A 14,639-nucleotide genomic window follows, 5' to 3' on the forward strand; every position below is an offset into this window, starting at 1 on the left:
ATTCTAATTTTTATATTTTAATATTTTAATATTCTAAGTTTTTAATTAATCACCAAGTTTTTAAGATTACGTTTAAATGTTGAAATGAGTTGAGTTAAATTAAGTTAAGTTGAGATAATAAAATATTATTAGAATATTATTTTTTAATATTATTATTATTTTAAGAATTGAAAAAGTTAAATTATTTATTATATTTTATATTAAAATTTAAAATAATTATAATAATAAGTTGAGATGAATTTAAAATACAAACATACCTATATATTTGGTACATTTTTAAATAAATAAATAATTTCAACACATTTTTGCATAAAAATTCTCCCAATTTATTTCTTAAGTAAGGGGTTGGCATCATGCATGTGGAAAGAAATGGATACCCTTCTAGAAGAGTAAGATTGATCTCTAATATCCACATATAAAAAAATTGACAATTCATGAATGAATATTAATGGTGGAGATGGGTGTTGGCTGTAGACCGTTGGTCTTCCTCGTGCATCAGCCAGCCAGCCATATTCAAACAAGAGAATTCTCTGGCCTTGCCAAGTGCTTAATTTCGTTGTTCAACGTTCAAACATTTAGGTCTCGTTTATATTGAGAAATTCTCTTTAATTTTATCTTATCTTATTTCATTATTTTAATTTTTTAAAATTTTTATATAAAATAAAATAAATAATTTAACTTTTTCAAATTTTAATTTAATTTTTTTAAAATCTTAAAACAATAATAATATTAAAAAATAATATTCTAACAATATTTTATTTAACATTTTAACTTTTATCTAAAATTATTTTATTTCATTTTAGTATCCAAACGAGGCTTAATTCTGGTATATTTGGATTTCAAATCTATCTCAACTCATCATTATAATTTTTTTAAATTCTAACATAAAATATAATAAATTATTTAGCTTTTTCAAATCTTAAAATAATAATAATATTAAAAAATAATATTCTAACAATATTTTATCATCTCAACTCAACTTAATTTAATATCCAAACGCAGCCTAAGAATGTTTTGAATTGGATGTATTGGTTAATACTCATGATATTTATATTCTAATTCTAATTCTAATTAGTGACTCCAATATTAATAGATTAGCGTACTACTCGTGCGTCCCATAAATGAAGAAATGGGACGCGTGTCACATGAAATCTAACCGAAATTAAAAACAAACCAATAGGAACTAAACACGTACAAACTAATTTCTTTCTAGATAAGCATTTTCCCTTTAAACAAAAAAGAGAGAGAATTATGATACAGCCGGAACCATTTTACATACAGCTAGAATAATAGTATTCATCAAATTTGAGTTTTCATTTTCATATTTTTAAATTATTTTACTATTATTCATAAATTATTCTCATTATTATTTACAGATCATCTGAAATACTCATTTTGAAATTACTTATAAATTAAATTATTGTTATTATTATTATTATTATTAGCATGATTAGCGGTCCAAAGGCCAGCAAAAAGAATCAACACATTTTTGTTGCATGCTTCACCCAATAGACTCGTAGTGTAGCTGTGGATGATAAATGGATGTTTCAATACGTAAGTACTCTATATATATAGGACCACATGATGCATATTAATCTCGATTAGGATTTTCTTTAATTGTTTTATATAAATATTTGTCTATAACTTTAATTAAGAGATAAACACAACATCTAAACACTAAGGCCTTGTTTGTTTTCATAAAATATATCTCATCTCACCTCATCATTACAATTTTTTTAAATCTTTATATAAAATAAAATAAATAATTCAATTTTTTCAAATCCCAAAACAAAAATAATATTAAAAAATATATTCTAATAATATTTTATTTAACTTTTTAACTTTAATCTCAACTCAACTCATCTCATCTCATCTCATCTCTGAAAACAAACGAGCCCTAAATAACATAAAGGGCAAAGGAAAATGAAATATTTATTAGGACAATACACCATCATGTGTTGTCACTTCTTTCCCTCATCATCATTAGTACATTAAATACAACACCTAACTTGCCCCATACTCTTTTTTTTTTTTTTTTTTTTTCCCTAAAAGCTAATTATAGTGATCTATTTATTCATCTATATCGATCATTAATGAATGAGAATGAGACATCCATGCAGCTTCCAATCATTTCAACAATTCACTCACCCTTTTTCAAAAAAAAAAAAAAAAACAATTCACTCACCCAATGTACATAGATACATACATATATATATATATATATAGATCATATAGATATAGATAATATAAAATGCAGCCTACTTAAATTTGAATAACAAATTAATATGGATTGTTTAATTCACTCACCCAATTAACGTACACATATCATGTAACTTCATTCAATGCATTTATTGGTCCTGCCTATATATATGTATATATATACACCTACTCTATTACAATAAGTAGTTATTTAACTATGAATAGTAATTTTTGTTATTTTTTCATTAACTTTTCTTATTTTTTGGTTAAATCCGTTAAGTCATGTTTTATCAAATAAAAAATATATTCATCATCTTAACTTTCATCATCTTCCCATCATCCCATGATGTGGCATTAGATGATAGGTTTATAAGTGAATTATAATAAATAATCTCCAATTATTTAATGACACATCATAAAATTATAAAAATTGAGATGATGAGTAGTATTACTCACAGACTAATGCTTATATACTTTGTGAACAAATTTTGAATATGTTAATGAATGATCTATTTATTCATCTATATCGATCATTAACGAATGAGAATGAGACATCCATGCAGCTTCCAATCATTTCAACAATTCACTCACCCAATCTATATACATACATACATACATATATACATATATACATACATACTAGCAGTAGGGTAACGTCCAAGGGACGTTTGCCTAATTTAGTTAATTAAAAATATTATCATATTTAAATTATGTTAAAATTCTAATTATTTATATAGTTTTACTTTTTTTTTTAAAATTATTTAACAAAATTTTATCATTTATCTAATGATGAAAGATTAATATTTTATAAATTAAATTTGATAATTTATTTATGATATGATATTTATAAGTTAATTATCTATTTTAAATTAATTTAAAATTTCATTATTGGATCAAATTTAGAGACTTTAATGAAGGGTTGGATTTAAATCTCAAAAACTTTAATATTTTATAAATTAATTTTTATAACTTATTTATGATATGATATTAATATGTTAATTATCTATTTTAAATTAATTTAAATCGGTATTTAAATTTTCACCATTGGATCAAATTTGGAGACTTATGATGAAGAGTTGGATTTAAATCTCAAAAACCTTCATTTTCCCTTCACTTTCACTTTCTCCCTCTCTCTCTCCTTCCTCTCAGCCGCGTCCTGCCTCTCTCTCACACGATCTTCTCCCTCAAGTAGCCGTGCGCCACCGTGCAGTGTTACCGACCACGTCACCGGCTTCCCGGCGACCAAACCCCACCGTCGAAGTCCCTCGGCAGCTCATCCCTTCCCCGCGTGTCTTCCCTCTCTCTCTCACCCGATCTTCTCCCTCAAGCAGCCCAACGCCGCCTTGCGCTACCCTACGGCGTAACCGACCACCTCACCGGCTTTCCCTCATGCCAATGAGCAAACCCCATCGTCAAAACCCCTTGGCAAGTCCTCCCTCAGCTACACGCGAGCAACCCGAAAATGGGTCTCGAAGCATGGGTTTCTCCCCGTAGCGCCGCCATTAGCCACCCCTACACCACCGCACCACCACCACCAGCCTCGTCCTTCGCCGACGACCCCTCCTCTTCCTCCTTTCCTCCAGCCGAAGCCCCAGCTCCTGCCTTCTCTCTTCACGGGATCTGTTGATTTGTGATTTGTGTGGTGATTTTGTGATTTGTGTGGAAATTTATTTGGTAATTTTGTGATTTGTGTGGTGAATTTGTTGTGAGGATGCAGAAAGAGACGTAAGGGGAAGTGGTGATTTTGTTGAGGTAGAGAGGAACGTGAGGGGAGGAAGAAAATGTAAAATATGTTACTTACTGTTCATTACTATTGATCTCACTGTTTATCGAGCGATAGATACTTTTAAGTATAAGGAGATATATATATATATATATATATATATATCATGTAACTTTTATCATGTAACTTCATTAAATGCATTTATTGGTCCTGCCTCCATATATATATATATATATATATATATCTATATATCTACCCTATTATAAATTATAATAAGTGGCTATCTAATTATAAATAGTAACTTTTGTTATTTTTTCGTTAACTTTTATTATTTTTTCGTTAAGTTCGTTAAGTTATGTTTTATCAAAAGGTTCTTAAGACCCTTGACCATTTGACGTGTAATTTCTTTATAGAATTTAATGAACGATCATGTTTTATCAAAATGCTCTTTATAGTCCCGTAGTACACATGAATTGACAATATATTCATTTTTCTTTCTTTCTGTTTCAATTTTTTTACATAAAAAATTAATAATATTTTATTATTATATAGAGAGTAAATAGATAATTCAATATAGATACAGACCAATACTCATACTTTGCTGAAGTTTAGATTTTTTTTTTTCATCTTGATTTTTTTATCTTTTTTTAACTTTATATTTTTTTTTTCTAGATAAATAAGTTACTGACATTTTTATTTATTTTTTATTTAAATTATTATATCAGGTACATTTCGAAATTAACGCACCCAATACTATTCCCTAGTGTGTGCGCGCAGTTATTACTGATGATCATATGGTAAATACATGCACGCACGCACGCAGTTGTAGGAGGAGTTATATTACCCCAAAATTCCAATAATATTGGGGGTGAGCTTATGAGCTAGCACAGTCGAATGAGAATGCAGGACAGAGCTAGCCCATAATATTTAGGGCTTCAGTTTGGGCACGTTAATTCTGATTGGGTCTTGGATTTAAGGAACTTTTCATCCTTCTTCAAGCCCATACCCTTAATTAATTCAATTCCCAGACACACCACAAATAGATATTATACATCCTGCCTTTCCATTCACATGATTTTTCCACATTACTACCATATTCATGCATGATTACTGGGCCGGGTCGTCGTCATGATTTCGGTTGTCCAATAAAAACCATATTCTAATTAGAAAGAAAATATAAAACATTGGAAAAATGGAAATTAAAACATTTATATAACATTGAATTATAAAGACAGAAATTAATAAAGACGAATTGGAGATCAAATTAATCACTATATATACATATATAATTAAAAGTAACGGAACTTAATAATTTGTTGTATTATAGATATATGCATGACACAGATCTTGAGCACCCAAGCTTTAGGTGGTGAAGGAGGCCCTCCCAAAAGAAAAATTAAAAATTAAAATGCATGCATTGGCACAAAACGCAATGAGTAATTGACAAAACTAAAACCAGATCATCAGGAATTAATGAAGTAATTCTTTGTTCATTATTTTGAGTAATGATATACACTACACTCTTATCCTATTTTGATCATACTAAGTGGTATATGATACATTCATTACCATTAGATAATAAAGAAGCATGTAATAAATGATCATTTAATAATGATAAATGTGCCACATCATACTTAGTGGGATAATAGTATGGTATATAGAATTTTCCTATTAAAAATATAGTGCGTAATTAATGCATAGTTTATAATTTTGATTATCTGCATGCAGGGCTCTCTCTCTCTCTCTCTCTCTCTCTCTCTCTCTCTCTATATATATATATATTATTTGGAGTTTTCTATTTGAGAAAAGATATTTACAACCGTAAATTGTGTAACCGTCTCATAATCATTTTTTTATGTGATATAAAACATGAGAGAGACTCACATGAAAAAAATTAATTTTTTAATAGTAGACCTCACTTTTTTTCAAAATGACTATGCGGCATTTACGCACTTCACGATTGTATATAGAATTACTCATTCTATTTTGGGTTCAAAGCAACCATTATTATTATTATAATTATAATGATGATGTTTAATTCTGAAGTAATGAATAATTAATTACCTTATCCACTGCTAGTACTGCATGCCCTTTTGATCAACTTTTACCCCCAAAGTAAATAAGGATGCATTTAACATTAATCTACCTTAATAATTAACATGATAATATTCTACCTACGTAATTAAATAATTAGTTATTTGTGAATACTAGGTAAAAGAAATTCCTGGATCAAGTAAAATCTTTTTCTTGGGGCCCAAGAACTTATCTTGTTAGCACTATATAGTTTGCTTATAACAAGACAACTCTAGCATCGATCGATCCTGTCATTTCCAGTCATGTGTTTTAAATGACCTATATTATTGGGCAGCATGGGCACTTAATGGCATGTATATGCAGTATGTATATATACACCAGCTAGCAATTAGCATGCATAAAGTTAAAAGTGGATATGTAATTAGTAAATTTTTCTAATTTATCCTCAAGAAATTTGAAAATAAAATAAAATATATACGAAGAAAATAAAATAATTAGGGAAAGGGGAAAAAAAAAAAAAATCAACTTGCTGAATAATTGTGGGTGACAACCACCTTAACTTCTTTCTCCTAATTAATATGGTACGCATATGTCAATTAGGCCTCAAATTATATTGTTGAGTTTGTCAAAATGCAAGATATGAACATTTATTATTATTATTATGAAAATAGACTCAATTTCATTCAATGAACTGAAATTACAACTGTGACTTATCAATATAAGAAAAATTCAGACTACAAGTTAAACTATGCATTTGTTCTAAGGCATCATGCACATAATTTTTTAGTTTTTTTGTGACGGATATTGTCTTAATAGTATTAATAGTACTTGTACCACTTATCATCTGATAATTATCTAGTGTATATACAGCTAGCTAGTTCATTAATGTGACCAAATTCGAAATTGGCAAAAACTTTAAAAGGGAAATTGTAAGGTAGTATTTGGATGTTGAAAGTTGTGTTGAGTTGAGATAATAAAATATTGTTAGAATATTATTTTTTAATATTATTATTATTTTAAAATTTAAAAAAATTGAATTATTTATTATATTTTATATTGAAATTTAAAAAAATTATAATGATGAATTGAAATAATATCCGGTTTGAATTCATAATCAATCTCAACTCATTTTAATATTATTTACTACTATTTATTAATTTTAACTCATAAATCTCACTATTATTTATAATTTATCTCATTATTATTCATAATTTATCTTATTATTATTTATAATTCATTTCAAATCATTTTCGAAACCAAAATATATTATGATTGCCTCAAATATATTATGTCAATGTCCATCACGTTCAGGAGAAGAGACCGAAATTAATACATTTATGGTTTTTTCTCTTTTTTGGGGTGTGGGTTCCAAATCGAAACCGCTCTGTACAAGGAAGTGGTTTTTGCTGTCGCAGCCGCTGTTTCTCTAGCAAGGCAATGCATGCATGAATTAGAGGGAATTATGAGGGTGAAATTAATGAAGAAGACGTTCCATCATCATGAGCTGCCACATGCATACGTCTACGGTCCTCCAGATTGTCTTGCCTAGCAGCTAGCTAGCAGCTGGGTGCTCTTCCAAACGCATCAAGACAAACGACCAATTTCTTTATGTCAAATCGAACAGCCTAGCTACTACTAACGTTCATTGATCTGAAAACACACAAAGATCGAATATTATATATAAGGTAAATAATATACATTTAATATTTTTTTATAACATTTTATATAATTATATTTTAAATAAAAAATATTTTTATAAAATATTTTATAAAAATAATATCATTTTATAAAAATATTTTTATTTTATAATAATATTGTGTAATATATTGTACAATATATTATATGTATATAATTATTCTTTTTATAATGACCTGTCGATATCATATCTATATGCTGTATACAGTTATTTTTACATATTTTTATTTATATATTTCATTAATATAATTGATCGATATAGTTATTTTATATTGAAAAAATGATAAAAGCAATTACATTAGTAGAGTGTATAAAAAATATACAAAAGTGATTGCACATAAATTTTTTATATACATATATATATCAAAGGAATAATTTTACGTATAATCGTGAAATGCGTAAACGTCACGTAATTATTTTAAAAAAGAGTGAGGTTTACTATTAAAAAATTTATTTTTTTCATATATTTCCAAAGTTTTATTCATATTTTTAAACCAATTATGCGACGATTATATAATTTATGATTGTAAATATCTTTTTTCACTTTTTTTTTTGTTTTTTGCATGGATATTTTCATTCACTTTTGTATTGAAATAGAGAAAAAGTCATCTTCATCTATAACAAACTCAAATTCAAAGTGGATAAAGATTTCGAAGATAATTCCAATAGCACAACTTTATCTTCCTCGTCTTCTTTATCAATAGATGATGGTAAGATTAGCTAATATATATCTTTATTTTTGAATTTGATTGTTGTAACAAATCACATTATAATTATGTCATCCATCTTCAGAGACAAATTAATAAACCTAATTACTTTCTATTCTTAAAATAGAGAAAAATAATACTCCCCTAACTGAGGAAATAAGATGCACGTAGGATCCAAATATATATGGATCGATGTCTAATTATTATGTCATATTCACGTTCATTTCTTTGATCTCAAAGATTATTTATTATTTATTTATTTTTCCATTTTAAATGTGCATGAAACGATTTCGTCGTCCATCGATCATCATGGCCATCTAATAATATTGTGTGAAACGCAAATAAAAAGCCATTCATTTTTTATTGATTATATATATATATATATATATATAGTTCTATATAATTAAACTGCGCCTCAGTACTTATGATGTTTGCTAAACAACAAGAAGTCCCAGAAGGACATGACTGACGTTTCAATATATGTTGATTACACATGATGAAGTACTACTAATTATGCTTTGTTATTTTTGCTGATTTTGTTGACTTTCTTATATTATTAATCTTCATATATATATATATATATATATATATATATATATATGAAGGAAGGAAATTGCTTATCCCACCGAACCCTTTTTTTATTTTTATTTTTTTTATTTAATTGTTAAGCAATTATTTTAAAATGAATATATATTTTTTTCTTTTTATAAAAAAATATTTGGAAAAAAAAAGACAAAAAACTTTTTACCTATTCGGTAGTGGCTTCGGTGGACTCCCTCCGTGAGAGTAGCACCGTCAATGAAAAAATGTCCATTTGTTTTATAAGCTTTGGCATAGTTAATTATGTGCGAGAGAAAATGCTAGCATGTTCCATAAGTTTGTTCACTTATTTTGAATACTCATATATTTAATCTTTTTTTTTTATTTAATACTTAAGAAAAAATATGAAAATAAAATAAAATATGAAACTTGCACTAGCTAGTAAGTACGCCAAGCAGTCAAACTAGCACTACTCTATGTGTGAAACATATGTATAGGATTATAAAGGTTAAGCTCATGGAAACGACTGTGTTCCTAATTGGCATCTTCACCGATATATATATATATATATATATATATATATATATATATGCATGCATGAGCAGAACGATGACCAAATTAATGGTTGTACTGTTTATTAATGTAATTCTAATTTAGCCGATCGATTTCAAACACGGGTTATTTGATTGGTGGAAGGAACTAAATTAAGAAGTCCTTTTCTATATATCCTTTGAATTGCTTTCATCATGATTTATAATAACATTGCATGCATGGTGGGAACCATGGATGACTAATCAGGCCCTACCAACCATTGATTAATAAGGTTTTGTCTTCTGGCCGCAAATACTCAAATATATATAAATACTCATTATATATATATATTGACATCATCCATTGCGCATATATATATATATATATGTAGATATTTATGCTTTAGAAAAGGTGGGAAAATGGGTATCCCATGCATCTAAAAGCCTTGAGAAGAATTTGATAGGATGTGAGCATAAACTTTTTGCTGTTAAAATCATGATAATCGATATATCCAATGGTAATGAAATGTAGGGTACGTAGGTACGATTGACGTCGGCGGTCGATATATAGAGATGATTGAGCTTTTAATTGAAAACGATTTTGCCGCCCCCATTGTTTGGATAATTCTTCCTAAAGTATCTGCCTTTTGGAAATCATCATTATTTTCATTTTCATTCCTGCTTATAATAAATTAAACCGTCTTACTTCCGACTATCATGAGTACTACTAGGGTTTCGATCTTTCATTGGAATAACTAATGTTTTTTGGTACCATCTAGTTTGTTTTTGCAGATGATCAAATGAGATGAATTGAGATTAAAGTTAAAAATTAAATAAAATATTGTTAGAATATATTTTTTAATATTATTTTTATTTTAAAATTTAAAAAAATAAAATTGTTTGTTTCATTTATTATAAAAATTTAAAAAAATTATAATAATTAAATAAAATGAAATGAATTGAGAGAAATTATGAAAATAAATATTATTATCTCTCTCAATAAAGCTATAATGGGAGCCCACAGCGATCGTTGTACGTGGCTATTTCACATGATAAAAAGATTAAAGCAATAAGTGATCGATCGTTCTCTCTCTCTCTCCCTAGCTAGCACCTAGAGATATATAGCAAGACAACAAAGTAATGCAAAGGTATAATCATAGACATGGTTAGAGAATTATGTGTTCAACAGTCTTCGGATGAGATTCCCACAGAGAGAGAGAGAGATCGAGATCGAGATCGAGATCAGAGAGATCGAGATGGATGTGGAGCCTCCTAATTTATAATTAGTTACTTCATGAACCGTCATGTGGAAAATGATCTCTCTCTCTCTCTCTCTCTCTATAAAACTTGGGCGGTGATGGTACTTTAATTTGATGATTTCGTGGACTCTACGCAGCCTCCTCGTTGTAAGCTTGTGAAAAAGCTATTATATATATAATATGGCCATCTGGGTATCGACTAAATTATCGTGCTTTTGGAAAATGAACAACCTTTCAGGATGAAATTGACATCGGAATCAAGCGAAACCCGTAAAAAGTGACCATTAATATTAACATAAATTTAATTGGTTGATCTGCTGCCTGCATGTGACAAGAAATTAAATGCATGAACATTCCAGGTGTCGAGCGGAACCATTGTATGTGAATTAATTGACATACATGCATGCATGCATCCTAGCTAGCCGACCATGCAGCCAGCTTCATGAGACAGCAGATAATTTAAAAAAGCATTTTATGATTTTTCCCCTCTTTAGCATATATAGGATAACTAGTATAATATAGACCGTAATTAAGAAATTGATAGGCAGATTAACTTGTACGTTATGATCTTAAGGAATTTAAGTTTTATTTATTCATCGATCTTGTTTATAAGGTTCGAAGTCACGTTGTATGTAGAAGCTGGTTAAATTCCTAACATTTCGATCCGAAGAATAAGGGCGCCAGTAAAGAAGATGATCATATATCCTCTAAACGACATATATATGTCGATTGAAGTACTATAGCTAATAGATAGATCATTATGTTGGGTGATCGTCATGATCAGGAACACATTTTTTGAGATTAATTAACTACGTGGACTCCATATATATATATATATATGCATAGTAGTAATTAAGTTGATGGTAAAAGAGAGATCAAGTACATACATGCATATTATATGAGAAATGCTAAACCTTTCGAAATCGGGATACAAAAAATGTTTCGAATGAATTTTTTTTATTTATTTTATTTTATTTTATTTTTTGCTTAGTGATTAAAAAAGTATTTTTTAATAATGTTGTAAATTTTTTTTTATTTTTTTAAAAATATTTATGATGATTAAAAAAATATATGAAAAAAAATAAAAAAAAAAAATATACTGTTCGGGAAGTAAATTTGAGATATTTTTTCGAGAAGTGTAGTATTTCTATATATATATATATATATATATATATATATATATATAACATTGCTGCAGGCAGCTAATATTTCAACTAAGTAGCTTCTGGATTCGGAAACCTTGCGTGGGGTCCCTGCTAGTTAGAAAGTGCTTCGAAAGGTGTCAGCAGGTGCGCGGAGCCGGAGCCCGGCACTCCTGCCCTCTCCCCCTCGATAACTTCAAAAAGGGATGGATGACTGAATCCCAGTCCTAATTATATACACACACGTACAAAGATCGAAGAACTCCGGCCTGATCCTATGTATATAACCTACATATGCACATTATATATGTTAAATTCAACGTACCCTAGCATGTAATAAATATATATATATATTCTGAGAAAAGATATATATTCATAACTGTAAATTATACAACTACGTATAATTATTTTAAAAAAAATAAATAAAATATAAGCTTGATATTAATTTTTTAATAATAAATTTTAATATTCAATTTCAAAATATTTACACGATATTTTTACTATCACGATTATATATATAATTACTTATATATCCGATGGAGTAGATAATATAGACTAATTTTCTGATCTAGTACGCAGTACTAGCAGCGCCAGCATGCAGCTAGTACTAGTACTGGCACCATGCATATATATATATATATCATCTTAACATGATTATGATCAGGCAGTTTAATCAAGATCATCAATTAACTACATAATAATTAATTACTAGTACTGCATGCTAGCTATTAGTCATGCCACAAATCTCAGTACTTACTAATTTCCGATCAGATCATGATATATATGCATATATGGTATATTACAATATTATTACTGCATGGTAGCTATTGGCTGATCTCATGCATATATATATATATATAATACATTATAATTATAATGTTTAGTTTGTGCTTTTTCCAAAAAACATGGAAAATTTATAAGTACCATACTGCCAATATTTTATTACAGCTTTTACTTATGTTAGCTAGTGGAGGAGGTAAAACTGATCATGATCATAGGCTAATTACTACTAGTATTAGCTAGTGTCGTGTATATAGACCCTAGCTAATTATTATCATAGGATAATTAATATTATATATTTTTGTTTTCTATTATATATTTCGTTAATTACCTCTCTCTCTATATATATATAAGATCAATTAATATTACATTTGATGATGATTAAGATTGCGTTTGAATGTTGAACTGAGTTGAATTGAGTTGAGTACTAGTTGAGATGATAAAATATTGTTAAAATATTATTTTTTAATATTATTATTATTTTAAGATTTGAAAAAGTTAAATTATCTATTATATTTTGTGTTAAGATTTGAAAAAATCATAATAATAAGTTGAGATGAATTTACTTATCAAACGAAGCTTAAGTTCGTGCATATATGCATATATAATCAGTATTGCATGCATATAGGTAATTATTTATATAATTATAAATAGGATAATATGATTTTTTTTTGTTCTTATTTGGTGAGCTAGCTATAGCTGTGAAACATGATCAGAATCATATATATACTTGAATAAGGGACAAAGCCTAAAATAGACAAGAGAGGGATATTGATAGTGTTTCCTCCACCGTCGGCAACAACAAAATCTAAATCCTTGAAATTCTCTCTTTGTTTTCATTCACTACCTTGAACCAGCTTGATACTGACAAAGTTTCAGGTACCCCCTAGCTAGGCGCGCGGGCACCATACATGCATGATGATATAATTAATATATAGAACCGAAACGATCATGATGATCGATCTCCACTAATTAATAATGTTCAATTAAACCTAGCTAGCTGGATATATATGCCTGCCCGCCCAGCCCCAGCAGTATTGTTGGTTGGCCTAATTGCTTTAATATGCCCCACCACTATACTACTATACTCCCTTGGGGTCTGGGGAATGATATATATGCATGCATTTACACTTCAAATTTAACTTCACCAAAACCCTAGATATATATTAAAGACACAGAAGATCAAGTCTACGGGGATAGCCTGCATTTTTAATATTAATGATCAGTAGATCTTATCATGATCTCTCACGTAAGAATATAATTATCATGGACGTTGACTCGATTATTACACATCATTAACATCTAGCTTAGCTAATTAAGAATGAAATTGAAATGTGAATACAAAATAATGAGTTGACTTCTTCGGCACCGGAAATTTATAATCAAGCTAGCTAGCTAGGAACCGATCGATCGAGAATGCAGCTCGATCTCCCCCATGCATGCACGTACAGTTGGCACACACACACATGATATATGTAATATTATTCATGTATTCCATGCATGCATGGATGCGGACTAGCTAATTAATTAAAGATCAACCTGATAATGACTAATATATTCATCCTAGCTAGCCCTAACTACGACCAGTACTAGCAGTTCTGGCCTTCTTCTATTAATTAATTAGAAGGTTTTTAATTTAATTTACCTAGCTACTCAATGTCTATGATCATTGGATGCGTTTGATCTTAATTTGATTTGTATTATTCACTGATCTATCTAGCAGTTACATGCATGATCATGACGGTACTCTTACATTTTATTGTTCCCGGCCCCTATATCTATATATAATTTCTTTTGCCCCCCTAAATCTTCATAAATGCATGTAAAACCTTCCTTATATGTACTAGTTTTCGTTATGATTGATGAATATATAAAAAACCAAAGATTGGCCAAAAAGATCATATATATAATATGTATAAATATTGAGAACTTAAAATTAAATTAGTCAACCAGTGCATGCCGAACTAATTACAACTTCACCGTATAGTCGGGCGGTTTTATTTTTTGTCCAAAACCTACATACATACATA

Source organism: Juglans microcarpa x Juglans regia, chromosome 4S (genome assembly GCF_004785595.1).
Source record: "Juglans microcarpa x Juglans regia isolate MS1-56 chromosome 4S, Jm3101_v1.0, whole genome shotgun sequence".
Lineage (NCBI taxonomy): Eukaryota > Viridiplantae > Streptophyta > Magnoliopsida > Fagales > Juglandaceae > Juglans > Juglans microcarpa x Juglans regia.